Raw genomic sequence first — 11,669 nt, forward strand, 5'->3', positions numbered from 1 at the left:
TAGAAAAGAGCTCCGCAAAGTTGGTAGCGAATTCACAACACGCGCGATCCTTAAGGGGTTGAACCCTCCTCGATACGCATTGCACAATCCGGCGCGATGTGAACGGAGGGCGCTTGGTGAACACTAATTTTATTTAGAAACGACCGTGCGTGTGCGCTATACTATCTACCGTGTGTTTGTTACGCCAAGCAATAAAACGGAGCCCGTTGGCTCTCGTAAGCGGTCCGTGCTGTTTTCGACTAATTAACGTTACTCGAGTCGGCATTTTAATATTGACCTGCGTACGATTTTAATATTAACAGGTCTCATCGCAAATTCGAGCGTCGTGAACGTCCATTTCCTACTACTCTTTCGAATCCAGTTATAACTTTACTGTATGTAATCTTCAATTGTATTATGCAGCTACGATTTTCGTGTTAATTTTTATCTTGTAGTCTATGTAAACATTGTAAAGTGTCGCTCTAATTTATCATTTGTAAATAGTGTTATATTTTTAAAAACAAAAACTTTTGTGAACGTGTTCGCTTATGTTTTAAAACTTTTTTCTTTATTACCTCTCTGATTCTCTAATTTTTTATCATCTCTATAATATTGTAAAATCACTTTTTATCATTGTTTAAACAAAATTAGAGATCACATGAGTAAAAAATATAAAATATTTTGTGATATTATATATTAATATTTAATATCAAGCTACATTCTTTCATAAAATAACGCTCAAAAATATTCTCTAATTTCAGAATTTTCTCGTTTGATATCAAGTTAGATTCAACTCATTTTAAGGTTGACACAGTTTCAATAAAGGTAAAAATAGGTATATAGAGATAAAATATCCATTTGCATCGCTTTTCGAGATTTAATAAAAAAAATCTCTTTATCAATACGATTTCTTTTTTCGATAATAGTTTCGATGAGCACACATCAGAAATATGCTTACATTTAACAGACAGTCAACAAATTACAGTAGTTAACATTTCATCCATGACGGTAGATTCTGTCGTAATTATCATTATGCATTTGTGACTTCTTTTATCTACGAATTGTATGATTCTCGACATTTCGGGAATAAAATTTGAAAATTGTAAAGTTGAAGCAAAATTCAGTTTATTAACCGGATATCGAGTGAGGCCGTTGCCAGGCACAGCACGGCATTGAATCTTTCATTAGTTTATTCGGACGCGGAAATGAAATAACAATTATATCGTAATTGTCGACCGTGTTCGCAACACAATTACGCGAATTTATTAGTGATTCGTTAAATTGAAGGTTTCATCGTGGCGGCTTCGCGTATATACGGCCAGCTTAATGATACAAACAACAATAAACAGCGGTGGCAATAATATTCGGTCGCTTGTTTAAGAATATAATTAATTTGTTATAGATTATTACATTTTCGTCGTGCGGCAAATAAACCCGTCTATATACCAATATGGAAACATTTGTTATCGTTTATTCCGCAATCGAATGCCGTCGATCTGCAGAGAATAATAATATAATAATTATTTTTTTCAACATATGTATTAAATATACTAAAGTATTCTTTATTAAATATTCTATAAACATTATATATATTTTTTTGGTGTGTGTTATATACAGATATTATTTAGCACAAACATCTTTTTGGGAAACATCAATATTTCTGTACTTCTTTTAACTAAAGTCGATTTTCCAATAACCAAATTAAATTTTTAATAAAATTTCCAATAAAAATACATATTCTATACTTTTTTAGTAAACTTCTTAGAAACAATAATTAATTAATACTGACAAATCTGTTAACCTGAAAATTCCGAAATCAGTTTAGTGCCTGGTGGTAAAATAATGCATAACACCATTCAAGTGTTTATCCATTTAAAAATCCATCAGATAAAAAAAATACTTTACATGTATATACCCGCTTTCTTAAGCTCTTCTTTCGCATCATTGCTGTAATCGATGAAACGAGCCTATTATATGCAACAGATCGACGATAAACGAAAATTTATCGTCATAAACAAATGCACCGAGGTTATTTCTTCCCTTCATTAAGCATCTATATGCGAGGCAATTTAAAATCGAAATAAATTCCGTTTTATCGTCCGTGTGCGATTATCTTGTCAGAGTGTACATCCGCGATATAAATATTTCCTTTTCTTTCACGTCATCATTTTTGCGGTATCTCATTAAGACAGACACTCGTCGTCCTTGGACCGAGAAAACCGTCTCCGAGTATTAACTATTTCCGTCATTAATCATAATCCTGCGAGTATCATGATGTTAATTAGAAGCAGGCACGGTGCTTTTAATTAATAATAAGAAATTTAATCTATAATCAAATTAATGCGTTCTTATTTCAGAAAGTGATCATCGCTCGAATATTACAATTAATAACAAATATGTTGTAAGCATCATGTTTTAAGCCTCTAAATAGTAAATTTTTTGTTTAATTGTATTTTTTGAATTAATATCCATTTAGGAGAGAGACATTTATATTAATAACCATTCTATCATTTTATTTAGAGGAGTGGCACGATGCGTCAATCGATAGTGTCGATACTTGGAGAGACAGCACACTTATATTGTTAGACCTATGTCAAATCGACAATCTTCTGATGACTTTCACGTCAAGCGGCGAATGAAAGGATGAAAAAAAAAGGAGAAAGGTGGTGGCCGGCTATTTATGGGGGTTGTGCGCACTTCTGTCAGACGCACGCTTAATGTAAAGCCGGTCTTATCTTTTACGCGATTTAAGGGGCTTGTAACTGCACGTAATCACGCAGCACGCGTACACGCTTTCCTTCCCTCCGGAATCCGTTGAAATGCCCGCTTCTTTCCATTCCGGACTTAACCTACGCCCTGCAATCACCCCAACTACCGCGGATACGCAACGACCCTTTTATTACCTCTTTACACTTTCATGAGTCATGTTATGGAAATGTAACTCCAATAAGAATTGTCATATTTTTAGTTGCCTTTTTATAAGTCCAATAAATCGATAGTACGAGCCAGTGATGTTCAACCTGCGGGCCCGCGTTCGATCCGCCCGCCGACTCGCGACTAGTCGAAAAATATAAAATCATATCTTCTATTTTATGCAAGCAAAATAAACATTATGCGACTCGCAAGATTTTGCCTATTTCTGGAAATGATCCTCAGTTTAAAAAAAAAAACTTGACCGCCATTGACATAAGCAATAAAAGAATTACACTTAAGAAAGAGAGAAAGAGAGAGGAAGAAACTAAATAAAGCATTGAAATGTCACAATTTATCTTCCTCGTTCTTGTTTAATTGCTTTTGTTTAATTAATGCATCATCGCTGTACATTTACCGTGTATATACCGCTATTTATTTCTACTCACATGCACTCGCAAAGACTGGGCAAAGCGCGATTTTGCGTTACGTGAACCATGAAGAGAACACAATATCACACTTCGCGCAACTCCTAGAACTGGAACGACTTCCTCGGGAGGCGTGTAAATGCGGACTTCGGCTACACCAAACAAGGAACGTTAGCGGTCTAGTTTACAGTATAGACGTCTGTGCACTTTAGTCCGTACGGATTAGCGATCTCCCGGGCTGATGTGGAGCAGGGAAATTTGTGTGCGGTGAAATTCGCGTGGTCCACGCTTAACAGCGCCGAGCGCGCGTTGACAGTTTGGTAATGGAGCCAGCGAGTTCGGCGCAAGATTCAACTGGCGACGACGTCTGGTATGGACGTATCTCGCCAGTCGATATTGCCTTTCGGCGACCTGAAAGAGCGTGTCGGCGTGTCGGTACGCGCGGAAAACGCCGAAGGTTGTGTGTCGCTCGCTCGGTGCAGCTGCATTCACGTCGAAAGCCACTTTGCCACGGGGCGCGGTGGTGGCGTACGCGACATAAAGTGTGGTGCTGGGCGTGTTATCGCGCAGCACGCAATATCGCAACTTCTCTCAAACTAGAGTGAAATTAATCTTTTCTCTGCTTAATGATACGTGCGGTTGGTGCGAGTGCAAATTATGACGGCGCAATGCAAAATTGAATATGTAAAAGATGTAAGAGTTTCTACAATTTGTATTATTTACATAGTATATTAAAAGAGTTAAAAAACCAACCGGATTTAACAGAATAAAAGAATGAGAAATAACGTCATATAACTTATGGACTCCTGTCTTAATCAAATAAATTACGTTCTATCGAATTTTATTTTATTGTCAAAAGTATTATTAAATCTTTTCCATCGGAGTATCTCCACACAACATCATAAACCAAATTCTAATAAAAATTTCATTAATAACGTGTAAAATACTTCATACGCCTCGGTGAACAATTCAAAAGAGCAACTGCATAAAGGGAACCACGAAATCCTCTCAACCAGATTTTTTTTTACACACGCTTTTAATTACACTCGTACCGCCTAGCAAAAACTAGATTTTTTTTTCACTGCGTTTAATTCGAGCAGGATCTATATCGTTCGACGCAGCTCGCTTTTGATGGGATTCATCATGCACAAATGCACTTCTATACGTTAGAGAATCCTGACTTTGCTAGACATTACTCATATTGGCAGGTGTAACAAATCGCTCTCTCTCTCTCTCTCTCTCTTTCTTTCTCCGTTGCTCGAGGATTAAAACCTTTAACGCGCAACTCGATGACACATCGCCGTGATTAGTGCGTGGCTTATCGCACGTGAGTTTGACAAAGTCCACTGAATATCCCGCTGTGAATTCGCTCGTTTATCAATCGCGCTAATCTATCGATGGTTGTAATCCATTCTTTTGCGATTCTACAAAATTTCTCACCCACAAAAAAAAAACGCAATATAAAGAAACGTCGTTCTAGAGAGTGATCGGATTTGATGACGATGCAACTTTCAACTCGATTTTCAACATCAACTGTCCCTTTCTTGTCGCTCGCGTTTTGACAACGAGCCGCCACCGCGCACGTAACTAAGACATGCGATGCTTTCAGAAGTGGTGATATCATGCACGATGAGACCTTCTACGCCAAACCATTGAATTTTTTTCCTTAAATCTCCAATCCCATTGTATTTATGGTATGACCAATTTTTAAGACAAAGCATCGCAAACCTCAGTGCGACAATTTTGTCAAGATACGAACAGCAAGGATAGCAGACATCGATATAAGAATCAGGTCGAATTTTGCAACTAAATCCGACCACCGTTCTCTACAGCATGCGTGATCAGAGCGTCGTTCACGCAGCGAATAACGTCACCTTCGCAGACCTCCTCGGGGTTTGTTCAGATTTCTCACTTCCATGCAAAATAACATTCGTCGATCGATCAGATGGAAAAGGAAAAGAGACAGGAAGATGTGACAGGCAGCGGTCGATGGCCGAGAAATGTCGCACCGACCTCGTCCTCGGTGAATTGCTCACCATTCATTTTCGAGACTTTCTGCTTTTCCCTCTCAGTCTCACTTTTTTTCGGTATCTCCTGGGAATTTCAAAGTCCACAGAGCGCAGTTGGAGACGCATGTAAACGCATAGGAAAGAATTGCCACATTATGAGAGAGATATAGAAAGAGAAAGAGAGAGAAAGAGAGAGAGAGCGAGAAGAAGAACAAGTTAGAACGAGAGCCGAAGCGAACAGAGTAACCTGGCCAAAGGATGCAAAACTTCCGAAAAGGAGCACCAGGAAAGCGTGAAGTGCGCCAATCACGGGGCCGTTATTGGCGGCAATTATGATAATAGCATACCTCGAGCGAGAGCGGTCCTGCGCGCGGGCGTGCGCGTCCAGCAACGCGCGTGTAAGCGTAGCGTGCATGTATATATACGCGCATATACGGGGTGTCCGACGATCATAAGCTACTATCTTTCGTCGACAGTTCGTTAAATAAGTAATATAATCAAATATCGATTTTACTTTAATAAAAATTAGATGAGAAAATTAATGTCGATAGTCAAATTAAAAATATGCAGTCGTTTCGAATACGCTTTCGAGAAGCTAAATAATTTATATTTGTTCCGTATTTATCCCTAAATAGACTTTATGAGTAAAAAATTTAATTATTTATGTATTTAATATTGAAAATTAAAAATTAATAAACAATCAACCTTTAATTATATGTAGTTAATTTTAAATTTATTTTCGGATAGTGTTCCGATTTGAAATTCATTTAAATGTCTAATAACTGAATATATTTAATATAATTTTTTTTAATTACAAATATAATTTTAATAATCTTTTTCTTTCATTAATCTGCTTAATTTATCATATCTTACAATTAAATTAGTCGGTAATAATCATTTAAAGTTATATCAAATATATTTTATTGAGAGAATAAAACATAAATAACGCAAAATAGATTTAAAAAGCAACACGGTTTTCGCAGGCCACCCAGTAGACGCGATGCGGCAGCGAGACGCTCAGAGAAGAAGACGAGAGCGCCGTAGGCTCGCGAAATACCGGTCTCTATTAATCATGTAAACGGTTTATCGCGGGTAGGAATATTACTGGCTGCGATAATTACGCGCAAATTATTCTTACGAAAATGCGCGGAACACGTGAGTTGCGTTGTTGCATCCCCGCGCGAGTGGCGTGGACGCGCGCGTTTTCGCACGGAACATCTGTTTTTTTTAATAAAAGGTATAGGAGATTAGGTAGGCGAGCATTTTATTGTCACCCCTTCCCCGTGACGGGCCGATAAGCGCACGAACGAACAGATTAGGGATACACGCGCAAGCTTGTACGCGCTGTAAAACAGCTCCAGATAAATGTAATCGTGAAGGGGATCGAATACTCGCGGCAAAACTTTTATCCGCATTCGGCGGGAAGAAGTTCATAAATTACGACAAGTATATATCTCTCTCGCCTCGTCCTTCATCTATTATCTATTAATTTTGATTTCTATATGGCGAAAGATTATTTCATCGTTTATAAATGCTCTTTTATTCATTTTGTGGCATTATCTTTTTTTTAATATTACACGTCTATATTAAATTAGACGAAATAATGTTTACGCAATATTTATATCGTTTAACATGAGAATTATCATCGACGTAGCACAACGATAATGTTTCAGATATTTTAATATTACATTTAAATGTATATATAAATTCAATTCTGATACTCGAATATATTATATTTTATTTCTTTTTTTTCTCGCGCATATATATTCATTGCAAACAAACTTCGTGCCGCACAATGTAATTATTATATACTCGACGTTGCCTCTCTGTAACACGCGAAGTTCGTGACAATGTTTTAATTTGAGTTCTGACCGTGTCCTCCCGAAAAAGAAAAAAAAACGATTTGAATGTATCACGGCGGACAGTTCGCGCAACGGGCTATTCGCGAATAATCGCCAACTTCACGAAATCTTTTGCGGGCCCGTCCGGCATACAGAAGTTAATTACACGTCACGCGGGGGCACTATATCGCGAATAGTTTCGTGCTTCTAATTGGACACGTGTAGTTATTTGCTCGGCGAACGCCGAGCGTACGTGCGGCCGCTACAAAGTGTACACGTACACGCACGCGGAGTTACAGCAGGCGTCGCGAAACGACGACGGCGACGGCGGGGCCTTCTATACGCGCCTATAGGCGCTCCATAAAAGCGCGCGGACACCATAACTTGGCTAACACACGCCACCCACGTACGCGCGCACGCCGATAAGAGGAGGAAGAACGGTGCGGGTGCACGCGCGTATATGTACATGCGCTGCGTACGGCAACGTGCAGCGCGCACGCACACACGTACGGCGCTCGCGCGCATGCATCGCACACGGTCGGAATCGACCGAAGCTTAAAACCCCCTCAAAGTTGCAGCGAAAGGTTTTGCATTAGATATGCAGAAACGCGCGCACCGTCGCTTTACCGCGGTTTACCGGACGATTTAGAGAGACCCCGCGATCGCTCCGTCGCGGCTTCCGCGTAAGAAGACTAATTAATTAAGCCATTTGCCTCGAAAGCGCCGATCTGCGGCGGAGAAAACGGGCAATTTAAATGGGAGGCAAAGGAGAATTGATTTCATCTAGCTGCTGCAAAGAATCCCCACAATGTCATTCGCATCGTTTTAATTCATATAACACAATTGTTCTGTCAAAACTCTCATTCATAATTCTCAATGTACTTTACAAGATTTCCGCTGTGACTCAATTATATTTTGTAAAACTAATTCTATAAAATAAAAACCAAAATTTCAATAAAGTTGAAAAAAAATTGTAAAGTTACATATTATCTGTAATGTAGATCGTTCCTTATATAACTTGAGTTTACGTCCTACTAGGAAAACTATAAAGGTGCAAATGTAAGAAATATCAAGCAAACATAAAAATAGCGTGTACGTTAAAAATGTAAATGCACCCGATGTAAAAATATGCTGCAACCTTAAGATTGATCTATCGCACGATATCTTGTATACCCTTCAGCGCGTTACTGTAAGTTGCATGTCACGCAATTGAATTTCTATTATACCGAATGTAAGCTTTCTGACATCAAATCGGTCAAGGACATACAAATATTCTATACTTATTTTCTGTGCAACGTGCAACGATGTTATATTTTCCTGTATAATAAATATAATACACTTTCATTTCTTTATCGATTTACTACAATTCTCCCTTACCCCAACTTTGTCATGAATATTTTAAAGAGTGACAATTATATTAGTAAAAAAGATAACCAAAACGTATAAGATAACTTAAATCTAGTGATTGAATTGATTTTCCATTACATTTTCATCAGGAAATAGCTTATATATTCGATTGTTAAAACGATTGGAAATTTAATAAGTAGGTATTATATATAGACAGTAAAAGATAATATTTTGCATTATTAACTTTAGTCAAGTTGTGCACTACCGACACCTATATGTTGACCGTAAATATCGATCACTCGACGTACTTTGATGGCATATGGCGCGAAAAAGTTTCTTATGAGAAGGCGCGAGATAAGCTATCTAAGCTATCTCGATAATAACTCCGGGTATTGCGACACCAAATAAAATTTCGATAACACCGTGATACGTTGAAGCCCCCATTAAACAACGTATATAATTCGACGTAGTAAGATCATTAAGATTTTCTCGTTGTAATCCAATCCATGCGATTGCGAAAATAAGCATACGCTGGAACGATCATTTATTATCGTCCGTGATACGTTGATTATTTCATAACGGGCGTTTTGCGAGCGCGAATCGATTTCTCGACGCATGAGCGACCTATATTTGACATCTAGTTATGTAATTTTGATATTTGAATAGAATTATGTAATTCTGACAATACTGCTATACGCCACAACGAAAAATACAATGTAATTGTTTTTTTAATTAAATTCTTTTTGTTTTTAACAATGGAAAAACTAGAAGAACATATTCCAGATTGTTTAAACGGTACTTACTGTTTAGTTATATATACATCATATAATTTGTCTTGTAGAGAGAATATTGATTAGCATGACTGTGTAAAATTTTGCTTCGTTGCAAAAATCCATCCTTAATTACAATTTAAAGCACCTAATGAAACTGTAAATATAAAAAAAATATATAAAACTAATAGACGTTTCTTCTTTGTCTTCAGGGTATCGCTGTTTCTATTTTCTCCCTTTTCCTCTTTCTTCCTTTCTCATTACAGTCGCGACGTATTCTGTATCGTGCTCGCAACAATTTCCTCGCAAGGCGAGTGCATTTTTCTAAAACATCATAAATCATCCAACCGTCCATCATCTCATAACGCCAAGCTACAAATTACGCGACCCGCAACGGGAGAAACTCGTACGATATCGGCTACGATAATGCGAGTGCGGAGCAACGTAGCGCGCGAAAAGTATTCCTCGATCCGCTATGATCATGAGAATTGATCCGCGAACGAAGAAATTTTTATCGTTGAGCCTGTAATTTTGCGGAAACTTTCGCAATTCGGTGCACGGTTTTTCAACACGCGTACCTTTATTTCCGATTCCGACATGACTGACGTTGTTGTCACAACAACGAAGCGAATACAGAATAAGACATATAATTGTTAATGCTTTTTAGTTCATTATTACACTGATTTTATAATAGGACTTTTCAAATAACGTGTTACAATATCCTAAGGTTTAAGATTGCAAAGATCTTATTGTTAGTAGAACAGATGACTTGTAATTGACAAGACAATTAACATCAATCATTTATTATAACATAAAACTTACTTTTGTATAGAAATAAAGTTAGTAATACTTTTATAATAATAATAATATAATAATATAGCGATATGTCATCATTTCACAAACAAAACGGCTCTTTAGTTTAAAACTTCAGACAAAACATTATTGTGCGATACTAAAGACAAAAACTTAAAGTATAGAACATTGTCATAAAAGTATCAATATAATAAGTTAATTGGGCTAAGGCTCAAAAGACAACGGAAAGACTGTCAAAGCATTACTCTTTCAATTAATGTCATAATAATCTATTTAAATTTATCGTTAGTAAATATATTTTTGACTTTTTAAACAATTGTTTTACACATTACATTATTGCAGCTCCGAGAATTACAAATGAATTATGTACGTTCCGAGTAAAATTGATTTGTTTGTTATTAAATATGCTATATATATATATCGGGATACATAATGGTTAATATATATAACAACAATATAGATAAAGCAAACCTGTCAAACTGTTTTCGCAAATTATATATCGCGCCGTAATGAATTCTCTCGTGCGTTATATTTCCTGTAAAAGCTTATGAAAGTCTGTTTATCATTGGAATGTCAATAACAATACCAACGTCAACCATTCTTTTGCTCCTTATCCAACTTTAAACAATGAACTGCTTCGGTGTTCCCATGAACAGATAGCCAGATGAGGAGTGCAAGGAGAGGGAAAGCAGCGAAGGAGGAGAGAGGGGGGCGGCAATTACGCGTAATTCGCAGGTGTTGTGAGAAAATGGCGGTCGCGGATGTGTTTTCGACCTTAATCGCGGCAATTTTTCTGCCATTACTAAGTTTATCGGCACAGCTCTCGCTCGCCCGACACGACCGGGGCGGCCGGCCGGCCGGCGTGCAAGATTTTTTTTTTATTACGATCGTGCTCAATCCAGCCCGATCCGCGCAAGAATAGGAAAGACGCACAAGAAACAGCCGTTGCGGCGTCGTTGCACTCATTAATCTCGAGAGCAGAAGAAGAACCGTTGCACGGTAAGCCCGCTCGTTACGGAGAACGACGAAATTCGCGATAATCCGAGTGGAAAGGCTATTATATAGCAGCACGCTATATTGCAATAAATTTATCTATTTATCAATTTACATTAATCATACCTGAATGATGCAGTACCAAACTTTTAATTATACTTATTATCTACATCATCGAATACAAAAAAAAAGTTATACAAACTGTTTTATATTATAGTTTAAAAATGTTCAAATATTTGCGATTTTAAAATAGAGTATTTCTATCTTAAGAGTATTTTTATCATAATAAATTCTTCAATTTAAGGAAAAAAAACAAAGTATTAACTTTTATTTTGTAGCAATAATTAATTAAAAGTTTTTAATTTGCAAGCGCTAGTCAAATTTCAAGTTATTAAACTTGATTATTTCTTTATTGAAAATAACAGATTAGCTTATTTTTTAATTAGTTTCACATTTTTTCTATCTTTTTCTACCCTCGCAGCCTATCGATCGGCTCTCATGTGTCAAAACGATATTAAAACGCTATCCGTTTCCCGGGCAATGAAGTAAATATGTCGAAGGCGATGTAGAAATACGATC

General features: G+C 37.2%; 1 long non-coding RNA gene across 1 annotated transcript; it reads right to left on the minus strand.

Annotated features, from left to right (window-relative positions):
* Positions 1–1,350: 1,350 nt before the first annotated feature.
* On the minus strand, positions 1,351–6,008 carry LOC105450373. The gene is made up of 2 exons (XR_974455.1): positions 1,781–6,008; positions 1,351–1,475 (listed from the first exon to the last, which is right to left on the minus strand). It is a non-coding gene; the product is annotated as an uncharacterized LOC105450373 (long non-coding RNA).
* Between the last annotated feature and the right edge of the window lie 5,661 nt (positions 6,009–11,669).

This window comes from Wasmannia auropunctata, unplaced genomic scaffold (assembly GCF_000956235.1).
Source record: "Wasmannia auropunctata unplaced genomic scaffold, wasmannia.A_1.0 LD336062.1, whole genome shotgun sequence".
NCBI lineage: Eukaryota > Metazoa > Arthropoda > Insecta > Hymenoptera > Formicidae > Wasmannia > Wasmannia auropunctata.